We start from the raw sequence: 14521 nt of genomic DNA on the forward strand, positions 1-14521 counted from the left end.
AATGTCTCTTGACTTTAATTAAGCTACTGTAGATCCCATTTCTTTTGTTACTTTAGTGCTATAGCAAACTCTGTATAAAACATAGGTCCAACTTGCTAAACAGCTTTTAGCCTTCTGGGCACCAGGCTCCTGTGTATATGTGCTACAGCAAAACACAGCTTCACCAATCAGCAAAAGACTGGCTTTGGTAGGAATTATTTGCACTACCTTACTGAAACCTCTAAGAATACAAGACATTAATCATGCTCTTTTCCAGCTGAACCTGGTGACTGCTACTGGTATCAGCAGTTCAGAATAAGATTTAACCCATCATTTGCTCTATAGGCACACTCTGTGACAGGTGCAGCTGATGAACTGGATTGTAATGTCTACTTGTGCCAGCCAATTGGAGATCTACACAACACAAATCATGCCAACAAAGCAGCAAAGTAGCATGGATGTCTGCTCCACACTTTGGAGTCTTGCACTTCATTCATAGCTCTGACTAATGCACATCAGGCATCCAAAAGACAATATACATACATGAAAAATGTAAAGACTGAAGCCTTAAGGCTCATGAGGTTCTGTTAGAAATACACTTCTCTAGAAGTAGAGTAGTGGAGGACTACAGTTGACTATGGAAGCAGCTTTATACAGCTAAGACTTCACACGTACTTCCCACAGCAACAGTTAATTAGAACAAAGAACAAAATGCAAGAGAGTAAAATAGGAGTTTATGAACATAGAAAATACCCTAAAACCAGACATGGAAAAGTCTTGGCCCAAAGATACAGCCCATCCACCCAAACCACCTTATCTTGTGGAGAGAATGGACCACTGAGTTTTGGGGCACTATGCTTTGTTTATAACATTTTATGCAGTTTTTCAGGTCATTAAGGACACTATCAAGGTCTTTCACTGTAGGAATACACAATTCCCACTGAAGTAACTTCACTGAGAAGAGAGTGAACTGTACAGTCTCAGAAATATGCCAAGCCTTTAGCACATGTTCCTTATTCAGTACCAAGCTACATACAGTAAATACTGCAGAGGGCATAGGACTCCTGACCAGCTCCTTTCTGAACCCCATCCTGCAGCTGCATTAAAGGGGAGAAATTTCAGCAGAATCAGCAACAAGTTTGATTTTGTATTGGTGCAATATTCACCAAGTGCCTTTAGTGCATAGTGTAACAGGCAGCTCTGTTGCCAGTGACCTTAATACTACTGATTTCCATGCAGTTTGTTGAGTAAGCACTGCATAAGTGAGCAAGTGAGAAGCACATCCACTGAATAAAGATAACACCACATCAATATGTCATTGTTAAGCTTACGTTAATCCAAAAATATTTGTTAAACTAAAAGAAATTTCTTTCATTTGCACTATGTGAACCCTCTTCCATTTCAGCATTAAGGCAAATAATCTCTACAGAGCAAGCTCATGATCAAAGACTGCAGAATCATACAAGCAACAAGGAAGCTAAGTTTGCATATATGCTTAATTATAGTTCACTGAGTATTAGGGACTGTCTTGAAGAGCATTTCCTTCACAGAGCCAAAGATTTGCTATCAATACCTGAACAGATGACTTTCAGCATGCAAGTGCTGATTTCAACAACTCTAATGTAATCACAAAAAAATCTTTTGTGCACATTACTATTCCCAGGTTGTAATTTGTATACACAGAACTAATGGTCTAATGTGACCTAAATAGGGAATGCCACTTTCTGTTTGTTGAAAATGCAAATAGTTAAGGACCTTGAAAATAGTGGTTGCAGAGGTCACCTCACTGATCTGTTATCAAAGCTTGCATAATTAAGTGGATGCCACAGCCATTAACTTGCATATGGGTTTGTATATGTCAGAGCAAGCCAGCTTAATCTAAAGGTGAATTCAATAATGTTATGCTGAATTGCAGTCCACAAAGCCTATGATTAAGGGTCAGCACACCTGGCTTCTGATTTGATGTCAGCTGCTAACCTTTCTTTGACCTTACTCCCTGCAGACTTTAACTGACTATCACTATGGATATTTTACAATGTCATTCTGCTGATTCTCACAATGCAGCATGAAATATCACATAGCCTCACCTTTACTAAGTTAATTTCAAGACCTTCTCAGTGTTCACAGAAAACTAGCAATTTCCTAAAACAGCAGTGAGTTGTCATCTCACATAGGGAGGACTTGAAAAGAAATTACAGGAAAGCTTATTTTTCCTTTTTCAAAATAACCAATATATCCATTAGCCAGTGTGATCTGTAGAATTTGCATGCTTTTCATATCAGCACTGGTGACTAAAATTCATTCTTCCTTAGTGTAGCAGTGTGAAACAAACAGCAGAAAATTTTGCTTACACTATGTAGGATATCATTCACACCACCTGAGATTTCCTACTTTACTGACTTTTCTTGTTCTTCCATTTATTCATTTCCCTATATTTGGCAGGTTAGCATCTCATTTTTTTGTTGATAAGCTGAAGCTTCATGCCCTTGAGTAGGACAGCCCAAAAACAAACCAAGTCTGTTGTGACCTACAGCTGTCTGCATGTAAAAGAAAAAAAACTCTCAACTTGGCTTTTCATTTGCATCAGAAAATCTGTTCATTAGGAACCATTCCTAATCTTAAATGGTTCTCTAAGCTCCATACCGACTGATTCTCCTCAAAAGCAAACAAAAAAAATTTACAATTCAGGGAGATCAAAAGGTGGATAATTACACTCATACACCACATTATTATATCATTTCCAAAAACACACAGGGATCATTAGGATTTACTCCATATCAGAAAAAGACACGTGGAGAATTTGATACCTGTGTATTTCAGGAATACTGACCAGTTAGAATACTGGATGGAATAGTCTACAGAATACTCAACTGTTATTTCACGTGAACAATATACTATAGGCTGATTTACAGGAAAAAATGAAGTATTCCAAATATAGTAACATTCATACACAGGCATTTTGTTTATGTTTAGGTTCACAAAAGCATCAAGAAGTATCTTTTGCATTAAAATACACAAAATGAAATGTTTCTTTTAGATTACCAGTTATCAAATCCCACCTTTCCTGCACATACAGGGAAACAGGGCTTAATTATGGAAGCTGGCAGCCTCATAAAATGTATTAACAGTACCAGGAGACTGTGAACCCATTTGATGTTCCTAATCCAATGAAGCAGTATAACAATTCTACCTCCACTTACAGTGTACATATCATAATCTACAAACAACTACATGCTACATCACTGTATAACAGACAAAGCCTATTGGGAAGCAGCTGAAACTAGTATGAATTTAGAGCTATACCATCTACAGCAGCAGCTGCAAATCCTAAGCAAGGACTGGGGTTGCTGTTTGCATGACAGACACAGTGAGGCTTTATGTCTTGGAATCTGGATGTTTTGTTTGGAGGCCGTTCATAACTGCTTTTCCAGTTACAGTTAGGCCCACTAAGAAAGGCATTATTTCCACACCTCACTGGAGGAGGGCTCATACCTCCTAGCTCTGTGTAATTGTTTTGCAAGCCCTACCGGCACATACAGGTGAAATTACTGATCTTCTCTATCATAGTTCTGCACCCAGCAGGTAAAGGGGAGTAGTCTCCAACAAGGGATAAAGAAACAGCTGAGGCAGAAAAGGGATCAAGCATCTGAGGGCTGGCACAGCTGCAGCCAGAGGGGGAAAGTGAGGCTTCCCAATTCCTCAGGCTGAGCACCTCACAGTCCCCAGGGTGCCCAGGTCCCTTCCCCAGCACCCTCTCCTCCCAGGGAACCCCATGATGCTCCAGCTTGACTCTCAGGGCTTACTTTCTGTGCAGTCTTTTCTTCCATCTTCACTCATTCTTCCAATCAATTCTTGCTCATCTTTATTTCCTTTTTTTCCTGTCTGTTAAAAAGAAAAGCAACTGTCAAACAGACCTAGTACAGTCCCGCAAAGCCCAACAGATACTTTTCTCTCTAATAATATTCTCAACCAAAATAGGCAAACCATAATATAAAGCCCACCTGGTTCTCAAAACAGGGCTTAACACCTGTGCTGGCTCTCTACAAAAGAGAGAATGTAGCCCTTCTTCAGTCACTTCTGCTAGATTGCCTTTGCTATCCAGTCTATCCATCTCACTAGAAAAAACTACCCAAAGCAGAGGACTTTCCATATAAGGCATAGAGAAGGTACAGACATTTGCTGGATGCCACACAACCATTCTCTCCTACATCCATATCCATAACATAAGCCTTCTAATAGCATCAGCAACTGTCTATGCACAAAGTACACACTGCATTTGCTTCCCATGCAGGTTCTCATTGGCACGTACAGCAGTCTCATTTTGCTTGTGTGGAACTTTCATATTTTTTCCACATTATGAGTCCCAACAGCCCAGATTGATAGCAGACCCAGCTGTCCTTTATAATTACATTTTAATGACTTAGGATAGTTGTTTGCATTTTGGCAACTTGTTTAATAGTGATGACATTTAAATTGTCACAACTAGACTTCAAAGTTATCAATTTATTAGATGATCAGGAAACTTCACACCCATTGTGGGTACTATTTTGGCTGCAAATTCAGTAATCCATCAGCACACTGATTTATGTAATGAAGGTTATTTCATAGGGATATGCTTTAGTTAATTCAGCCCTTACATGCAGCAACTTGCACAAATTAAGAAGGTTCTGATTACCTGTTTACTATGGCTACAGATTGACAGATACTCTAAAAGCAGACATGTTTTATCTTCTGCTACTTTCTTCATTTCAGTGTACTGAATATTCTGAAGTTGTGATTACTTCAGAGAAACTTTCCTTTCACACACCAATAGATACTCCAATACAGCATAGATTACATATGTGGAATGTTGTGTTTTTTGTTTTTTTTTTTTTTTTGCTATTTCACCTCTCCCAACCTAATACTGCATAAGAACATGTGTTTAACTTCTTATAAAACAGTAGAAATTATGAGTAGCAGACACTTAGCTCTACCAGCACATTCTCAACACATCACTTGGCTACTCCTCCCCCTCCCTGCTTCCTATTTCCAACCTAATGGTCTCAAGTCTTTCTGATGTCTTCCTGACCAGCTGCCTGGAAGAGAAACACCACATGGCACAGGCCTGTAAAGCTGTGTCCTTACTCACAAAGCTGCTGATACACTGGGTATCGTGACCACTACATGCAGGAGCCACAGGCAGCTGCAGGAAGTGGTGGTTCTGCCCATAAGCAACGCACAGTTCTGGCAGGTGCAACTGAAATGGGTTCATTGATTCAAAAATTAATGTGAGAGGCTAATGTATAGGTAGAATTGCCACACATTCATTTCTTCAGAAAATGAAATTGAATACATGTTCATATATAGCTGATGACCGATATAAACATGGGTACATCAGCCATCTCTGATGAGAGCAATGCTGACAGGAGCAGGAAGGGGAATAACACTTGCTGCCAAGCTCCCAGCATCACAAGTGCCTCCACTGCAAGGTACTATGTGCATGCAAACTCACATCCTTTGAGCTCCAACCTACTTCAGGGACATAGCCCAGTAAGAGGATCTGCCAAGTCTTCCTCAAAGAGGAACAGTGAAAAATTCTAACATACTTTTTTTTAAACACTTTTGACTGACTTTTCCTCCTTATTATGGGCATCACCTTCAAGCAAGCAATCATTAAGTAAACAGATTTAAAAGAGAAGTCATTTCAAATACAGATTTCTTCTGCTAAATTCCCTTGAGTGCTCACTCTGTAGCCCTTGGGCAAACTCCAGCAAGAATTATCTCAAGAAGAGGCCAATGCTCATTAATCAAGCAGAGGCCTGGCTGAAATATTCACAAGCAGCTGTGCAGAATGCTGAGTCACCTCATTGCAACTGATCTTGGTACTTCACAATGCCAAAAGCTGCCAGAGACCATTATTTTACAGATTGAAAGCTAGTAAAGAAAAAAATAATTAAATATATTTCTCAAGTTCATTGGACAGAAATCAAAATTAAAAAGCAATGAAGAACTAAAGTAAGTGTGACAGGTAGCAGAAAAATACATATTACACAGCTGCTGAAAGAAAAAGCTGCAAATGCCCACATGTATTTTGGTAGGGGAGGAAGAGATTCCCAGGGGAATCACCAAGGAAATCCTTAGAGTCTCCAGGAAGTAGGAGGGTTTGTCTCTCTGGAACACCTGAAAAACCTGCTCTTCTACCTAGAAAGCAAGAAGATCCCCAGAAACCTGAACAAGTTCACATCAGCACCCACACAGAAGGCCAAGCACTATCAGTATTCCCTTGCTAGAGCCCATTCCATACCAATTACATGTTCTCCATTGCAGCCTGTGCTTTGTTCTAGAGATTGCCTTTCCCTGCTTTCAAGATGGTCTGTGGAACAGGTAATACAACCCCGGGCTGCAGTGCCTATTTGCACTCAGCTGCATCACAGCAGGCCGTTTCTCAGCCTCAACTGCACGCCATGACAGGCAGGCACAGGTACAACACTGAAGTAGCTCCCACTGCTGTTCTAGGTGCAGAAGACTTCTACTCAAATTCGCTGGTTCTGCCAACAAGCAGCACTACACACTTCTGTCTCTGTCCTTAGAATGCGATGGCTACAGCAGCAGTACAACAGAAAGGGGGGGTGAAACTTGTTTGTATTTAGGTTAGTTTCAAACAACATCTACTTCCTATGAACACAGATGAGAAAGGATCGCCTCCAGTGGATTCAGTAGCTGCTGCCACTCTACTGCTGTGCACAACTTCCAGAACACTCCAAAGTTAATCAAGAAAAACCTCCCTCAGTTTGTATTTAACTTTGAAGTCTGCTGTTTCTATTTTAGAGTTGAATAAGGCCTCCTGTGCCTGAAAGTTCTTTGTTACTTCTTATCTTCCAGCTGATCAGATGAAATATATTACATTTGCCAGAATTTTTTTTTTTTTTTTGCCAGGCATGGCTGAAATCTCTCTTGACTGCAATCTGAGAGCTACAACCTACAGAAACAATGCAACTCTCTGATTTGGCAATATTCAATAGTTTTACAGTATTTGATTATAATCCTTACAATATTGCCTACGTTAAAAAGACTTAAATGGGCCATAAAATCCATTTGATCTTCATTTCAAATACCTTTCTCCTTTGTACTACAGCTTTATAGTTTCTGCTGAGTGCTTTAAAAACCTGAACTAAAGGAAAAGGAAGTGTCTGGCACTGATCTTAAATGGGGATCCTGGGCAGTGGGTTTGGGGACCCAGGTGGGGCTGGTTAGGGCAATTGAGGCTTATGGGTACACCCCCCATGACTTAAAGACAATCCTAGAAAGTTAAAAGCAAACTAAAACAAGCAAGTTAGCAATTCCCAATTCAATTGTGAATATAACACTCAAGGGATTCAAGCTTTTAAGGGAAATAGTTTTTTTTCAATGTACAAAAATCAGAAAAAAAGTCAGACTGAGTCACAAGGTAAAACTTCAGGTCACCTTTTAGAGACCAAAGGGCAGCAGCTCCTCCTCCCAATGCTTCCTGAACCTCTCTGCAGGGACACACTATGTGGATATGCTGTAGAAGTGACATTAGTATAAAAAGATAAAAGCACAAAGAACACAAGTTCTCTACCTATATCCATGAGAATACAGAGCAGAAAGAGACTTCTAAAGAGAGGCTTACTGTAATTCCTGGAGAAATTCCTTACTATCTTTGACAAATCCATCTTATAAGGAATGCCAGATAAAGCCCTTCAGTATTGCCGCCAGATTAACTCAACTTTCAGAGCCAAGAACTTGAGAGTACTGAAAATTGATGTTTCCTTGCCCTGCAGAAACACTGCTCCAGTTGTCCTTGCACAGTACAGGCCAGCAGAACACAGAACATCACCAGATTACTGATACAGCCTTGCAACAAAGCAGTTAAAAATTCTTTAAAAAAATAGAATTGGATCAGACCCCATGTTTTCATAAAAAAAAGCAAAGAAAAAAACCCATGGTATTACAAGTTTTCACAGCTACGGTATTAACAAAGATTCTCTACTAGTAGCAGAATATAGCTTCATTTTGCAATTCATAGCAACTATAAACAACAAGGTGCAAGTTACCTTGCACCTGAAAAAGAACTACTCAATAGAATACTTTCTACATATAGTATTATTACAGTAAACAACATACAGGCTGTTTTGTTATAATGATTGTTAAAAGTCCCCAGTCAAGTAAAACAAATAGAAGTATCTACATATTCATTTGCAGCATTTGAGCAGACCAATACAATGAGAAAAGCATTACAACAAAGTAAGATGACAGAAGGAGCAGCAGAAAAGAAAGGCGCTAAGAAGGAAAGAAAGAAGACTGCTTACTCATATCAGAAAATTCTGTTTGCAAAGGAAAACTTCACCAAAAAGGGATCTCCAAAAAGAGACCCTTCCCCAGTAGGGGTCAGCCCTTAAATGAGGTCTAAGAGAGGTACAGCCAGGCTCCACCCCTTTCACTCACTCAGCTGAACTGCCTTCACCTGTGCTCCCAGGGCTGACTGGGTCCTTTCCCCAAGTGCTCAACAGTTACTGTACACTCATTGCTTATTTTTAAATCAATTTTAAGGGATAGCAGTTTTCTGTCTTACTGTTCTATAACCAACAAGTATTTGCGTTACAGATTGTTTTCCCCAGCTACCTTAAGTTATATTCTCTTTGGTTTTGATACCTTTTTTTTTGAAAACTCTTTAGTTGAGTAGAGAGAGCACCTGGTACCATCCTCCTGGCATATTTTACACATTTATTTCCTTAGCATTGTCTTTTGGTTTATTCTGTTCTTCATAGGTGACATACAACAAGTTAGGACTTTGAGAATGAAAATGCTTCGGTTTAACTGGTTCCTCAATGTAGCGTAGAACTATCAGGTTAAACAGGAGGTGACTAGATGACAAAAGCCCCTTTGGCTATAAGCATTATGAAAACTTTCTGATGTTAGTCCATTTTTTCCAGGCCATGTTCAGATTAATAGACTACTTTACTTTTTAACAAATGTTTCTTCTTTTCCTTCGGGAAGAATACATGAACAAGAACCTGCAGGATGATTCATTTTAACACTACACTCTGGAAACAAAGAATCTACAGCCTTCAGTATGAAGGTTCTGTTAGTGATGTGACAACTGAACTTGGATAAGGTACATGACAAACTAAAGAAAAGTTAGTATGAGTGGGCTGTGTGACAAATACAAAGTTAATTTCACATCGAAGACTCAAAGAAATTAAGCCCCGAATTCATACAAAAAATGTACTATCAGGTATTTCAATATCTATCTCTCTGAATGACTTGCTTCCACAATTTCCAAAGCATTATGTTATTTTCAGAGTTAGAATGGTAGCAGAGGTAAAACAGTTGTATATAAACTAATTATGTATTTAAATCAATCCTGAAATCATCAATATTATGTTAGTTTTCAGACAGATGCATCACATCCTCATGTATCAAACTTTGGGTTACTATTTCTCCTTCTGTTTGTAAATATCTGTATAGTAACCGTTGAGTCACACCACTGATTGAGCACCTGGGCAAAGGACCCAGTCAGCCCTGGGAGTACAGGTGAAGGCAATTCAGCTGTGTGACCAGAAGGGGTGGAGCCTGAGTGCACCTCTCTAAGAGCTCATTTAAGGGCTGACTGCCCCTAGGGAGGAATCTCTTTCTAGAGATCTGTCCTTGGTGAAGCTTTTCCCTGCATACTTAGATACGGGTAAGCAATCTTCTTTCCTTCCTTTATAGCACCTTTTTATTGTGCCACTCCCTCTGTTATCACACCTTTTCTATAGTATTGACCTGTCCAATTGCTACAATGCCACTACATACTGACTGCCCAGGAAATCCATACCTCCTTTCCCATAACTACACTTATGCATTCTTCTAACGTTTCTGAGCTAGTCCTACCTAGTTTCTTCATAATTAACATCAACGGTGTTTCAATTATGCTGCTGTCAAATTTCCAGCATTAATTAAAAAAAACAAAAAAACTTAAATACGGATTTAATCAGTATCCATGCATTCCATAGCAAGCTGTTCCTTCCCATTTATTTCATGATGAAAAACCTCTGCATGTATCTCAGAAAAATGAGGCCTGTTTTACTGACTCTAAAACCTGTTTAAACCTTGTGCCATGAAGCAAGAGAAAGATTTCAATGTCACTTTTTTATTACTGGTCAACACATGACTAAGCTGTATGTTTACAGTGATAATAGGTGTAATATAAATATTTACATGGATTATATAGCTAGCAGTAAGGCGTAAGCAGCCTTAACTGAATGCGTCACTGCTGTGCTAACTGTACGTGGGACATGAAAATGCTATTTTTATTTTTTATTTTCTTTCAAAGTATTGAATTCTCTTCTTAATCAGCTCAGGTGTATATAGGAAACAGAACCTATACTGTTAATAGCTGCTTAATTAGACAGTGAAATTGTTGTACGTGTTGTACTTTTTAGGTGCCGGCTCTTCAGCCTAGCTAAATTGCTCTTCTTACTCAAAAATGTCTTTCAGGGCATCTTAAGAAAAACTGGGTGATCTCACGTATAGGAAATCTATGAGCATGGCTAAATAAATCAATGTAATCATGTTTTAAAACTAACCATACAAAAGTTGTGGAGTGTAAAACAGTATTTTCTATTTTTTTAATAAGAAAAACAACTTTCAGACAAAAAGGTGGAAGAAATCCATGAGGTAAATAATAGCATGAGATCAGAGAAAGAGAGAAACAGGCTATTTATGTAAGTAAAAAGCATAAGTTCTGTGAGTTTTTTAGTAAAGTTTTTGAAAATGTGGAGGGGGGAAAAAAAAAAAGCTTAATGCAGTATTGTAATCCTGCACAAAGTACAAGAACACACACAGCCCATGAGTCGCAGCACCTGAATGCATCATTCACTTTAGCCTACAATTGTTCCTGTGACTCCTATTATTTGGGTTTTATAAAAAATATAAGACAGAAAATATACGATTGAACAGGTTAACACAGGATGTTAAGAATGTAGGGCTTCCAGGTCCCAGAAAGCTATGACCTCAAGTCTCGTGCATCCAGTAATAAGATCTGAGCCTACACTCAGGCAGTAAATACTGCGTGGTCAAGAATACAAACTGGAGTTATAGCTGCATGAAACTAGAGTAGGCTATTACAGAAAATGGTGCCAATCATAGAAAACCTGGTGTATGTTAGAAAATCTATCGTTCTGGCATTCCTAACTCCCACATCCTGTGATTTCTATGAATTATGACGATTAGCATTAATTGAGGTAACAGATCTCAATGTGCCAAAACTGAAGAGCTTAGCATAAGGTGTCTGGATGGTGGCACTGGACTTGCCCTCCTCTTTTGGCTTCTGCTCACTCCTGGAAGAGAGCAGAATGCTGCAGTTGCTTGTTTTGGCACGGCCTGCTCCTTTAACTCCATCCCCACCCTGTTTCTAGGAATTCAGCCCCTTTCACGCCTGCCAGCCTGCTGAGCTGTGCGCTGTTTTTGGAAGGGCCGATTACAATCTGCACGTAAATTCAGTGACGTACTCGTGTGAATGGCCAACGTGTTCTATGAAACCTGCCGCAGAGCTGACAGCAAAGCAGGGCCGTTTACAAGTAGCTTTGGCTACGGTCTTGGTATGACTCACTTCTCGTACTTGTGCCACCGGCCCGCCAGCCGCCGTGACAACGTCCTTCGCGGTGCCCGTTTCGCTCGGCGGTTCCCGCTGAGAGCGCGGCCGGCGGGAACGGTGCTTAACGCAGCGACTCGCACGGCGCACCGCTTCGACCGCTGTGTTCCTCTCAGAATCCCTGGCGCCTGACTAAAAAGCTGAAGGAGCCGAACTGTTACACTCGCATAACTCATTACGGGCCGTCGCGTCGCCGCCCCTCAGCCCATCCGCGCCCTTTCGGCTCTACGTTAAGGGCAGCGCGCAGAGCACGGCCGCGCTTTCCCGCCGCGGGGCGGAGCCGCTCTCGCGCGTGCGCGGCTGAAGGGAGCGCGGCGGGCGGGACTCGAATCCCCGGCCTGGAGGCCGCGTCACGTGGTGCGGCGCCGGGGTCGGGGCCGCCGCTGCGCAGAGAACGTGAGTGCTGGGGCGGGGCGGCACGGGGGGAGGGGGCGCCCGCGCCGCCGTCTGGTGGCGGACGAATCCCGCCGCCCCCCCGCGCACTGCGGCTCTCGGCCGCTCGCAGGAGGGGCGGCGCGGCGCTGCTTCCCAGCCGCCTTCTCGCTCTTCCTCCTCCTCCAGCCCCGAGGAGCCGTCGGCGTTTGCGCCCCGCCGTACGGGGCCCGCCGGCCCGCCCGGCCGTGCTTGGCAGCGTCGGCTCCTTTCCCCTCCCGGCCCGCCGGGTTCCCCCTGCGGCCGGGGCGGCCGCCGCGCGCTGCCTCACCCGCTGTTGGCGGGCAGCGAAGTGAGTTCCGGCCTCTGCGTTCTGCTCCGCAGCGGCTCCTCCTCGGTGGGCTTTTGTTCAGGGCAGCGCTGCGGCCGTGTCAGCCCTGATAGCGCTTATCGGCGGCACGCAGCTCCTGCGCTCGTCTTGGCGAAATGTATAGAAATAACGAAATGACTTCTTACTTTTTACCAGAACTGCATCCGCTTTTTTTTTTTTGTTGTTCCTTAAAGCAGTGAGATGGTTAAGAAAAGTAACGACAGCCTGGATGCTCAACCCAGAAGGGCTTTCGTGCTGGAGGAGGTGGGGAAATGCTGGTTGTTTCATTTTAATTACGTCGAAGAGTTCTTAGGTAAACACGGGAGGATGATCCTCTGCTGTGGTGATGCAGTTGTAGGATTATACTGGTGTGAGAATTGCAGTCAAGTGCAAACAACGTGCAATCTTAGTGGAAGCAATTAAACGTCTGTGAAATTAAGAATCAAGCTGGGGCCTATTCTGAAATCTACTTTGTTTTGATTTGGAACTATAGATATCCATATATATTTACAGCTGGTGTTCCTTCAGCAGTCCAGTCGCACAGCTGGCAATGTTTACAAAAGCTCACTTCACTTACGTACCTTATGAACGTTTAGATGTATCTTAGCTGTTAGAAGGGTAATTACTTACTACCAGTTAAGAGACAGGATAGTAAAAACATTTATCACATCTTGTATTGCTTTGTTCCACAAAAGTGGAAAGGAACTTAATATATCCATTGTTTCCCCCCAGAAGGATATCTTGCTGGTATGTGGTTCTGACTGGCTTGTCACAGAGGTCCAAAAAGAGCTGATGTTTCGGAGATTATCTGCTGATTTGTTTTTCTTCCTTGATCAAAAATGCTTCATCTGTTTGACCACATATGGCATATAAATTTAGGAATACAAAGAAAATGGTTTCTGTGTTGCTTTTAGTATTTCTATGTGATGAAACCAACAGTAGCACGTGACTGTCACGTGGCTCCTGAATGAATTTGGCACAGATTTTTTCCAGTGAAGGAAAACACCGAGTTCATTAATTTCTAATGAATGTGAATTCTAAGGAGAGATACTAAAAGGTAGCCTTCCATAAAAATCTGTGAAGGTTTCTGCTAGAGTGTCTGCTCTACACTACAATTGTAGCAGAATATCTATTACATGAATTTATATAAGCCAAAACGGCTCTTTTTGATGGTAAGCCTGACTTGAATAATCTGCACCCATGAGAAGAGCGTGTGTGTGTAAATGCTCTTCTCTGTACGTATAAATATACCCACACAAAGGCAATACATAATAGAAATATTAGGTTGTTCCAACTGGGGAGCTGATTTATACTGCACTACAAGAAGTGAAGTGACTTTTGTCTCCAGAGAAGGAAATAGTGGGTCTTATTAATGTACACCTTACCAGTAAATCCTTTTCACCATAGATCTGGCCTTGGTCTTGAGGCACAAGAGCATAGTGCCTCTTCCCACGGTGACTGCCTATGAAAGCGAATGTACAGACAGAAGGATCAGGAAGGAATGATTTCAGTGGTAGACACAGAGTTTTATGCAGTCATTGTATTCAGCGTTTCAAAGCTTCTTGTAGCTGACCTTTTCCTTGCATACATATTAAATAAAAGCAGGATGGTTCACTATGCTTAAGATGTTTGTGCTTTTTCTTGCATTTTGTTTCGTTTTGTTTATTCTGCTTCCTTGGTCCCCTTCAAAGTCTGAGGCCAATGTAAGTGCATTTTGCTGATGCTTCCTTTGAGGAACTCCTTTTGCCTTAAAACCAGTTTCTGTTCTGTTCTTTGCTTGAATACAAGGCTTTGTACTGAGTTTGTATCTTCATAGATGAATAGTGTGGGTCTGCTGGGCTTTATCTGCAGTCTGAAACAGTTTATGCTCAGGATCTGATGTTTGCTCTTTTCATCCTTTACATGTTTCTAGCGGTGTGGCTTTGGTTTTGTGTTTTGACCTAGCTTCAGTCTGGATCTGTGGGCTGAATGCTCAGGTTTTTCTTTTGGAGTGCGTCTCCTTCTCCTGCTTTAGTTTCATCTGAAAAGAGAAGAAAACACTGTGGCCACTCCAGAGAACTGCAGTGACATCAGTGGGAGTGATGGAGAGTTTCACTTCAAAATCACACTCCCAATCTAAAGTGAATTGCTAACCCTGGGGTATCTTCTGTCAGCAGGGTGTTGTA

At 41.5% G+C, this 14521-nt stretch overlaps 1 protein-coding gene and 1 long non-coding RNA gene across 7 annotated transcripts in view; one reads left to right on the plus strand and one right to left on the minus strand.

Annotated features, from left to right (window-relative positions):
* Window positions 1-1358: 1358 nt before the first annotated feature.
* On the minus strand, window positions 1359-8444 carry LOC149916600 (uncharacterized). The gene is made up of 3 exons (XR_016469597.1): window positions 8289-8444; window positions 7423-7501; window positions 1359-3861 (listed from the first exon to the last, which is right to left on the minus strand). It is a non-coding gene; the product is annotated as an uncharacterized LOC149916600 (long non-coding RNA).
* Window positions 8445-11904: 3460 nt separating this feature from the next.
* The window catches only part of RHBDD1 (rhomboid domain containing 1), a 30614-nt gene continuing 27997 nt past the window's right edge, over window positions 11905-14521 (plus strand). For 2 of the 6 annotated variants that reach the window (XM_090147277.1, XM_090147279.1), the window contains exon 1: window positions 11906-12010. The gene's annotated coding sequence lies outside the window, so the exon portion shown is untranslated. Of the gene's footprint in view, window positions 12011-12404; window positions 12670-14521 lie in introns of those variants that run through there. The other 4 variants (XM_031596356.2, XM_090147276.1, XM_031596360.2 and 1 more) reach the window with 3 other exon arrangements.

This window comes from Phasianus colchicus, chromosome 10 (genome assembly GCF_987193195.1).
Source record: "Phasianus colchicus chromosome 10, bPhaCol1.hap1.1, whole genome shotgun sequence".
Taxonomy (NCBI): domain Eukaryota; kingdom Metazoa; phylum Chordata; class Aves; order Galliformes; family Phasianidae; genus Phasianus; species Phasianus colchicus.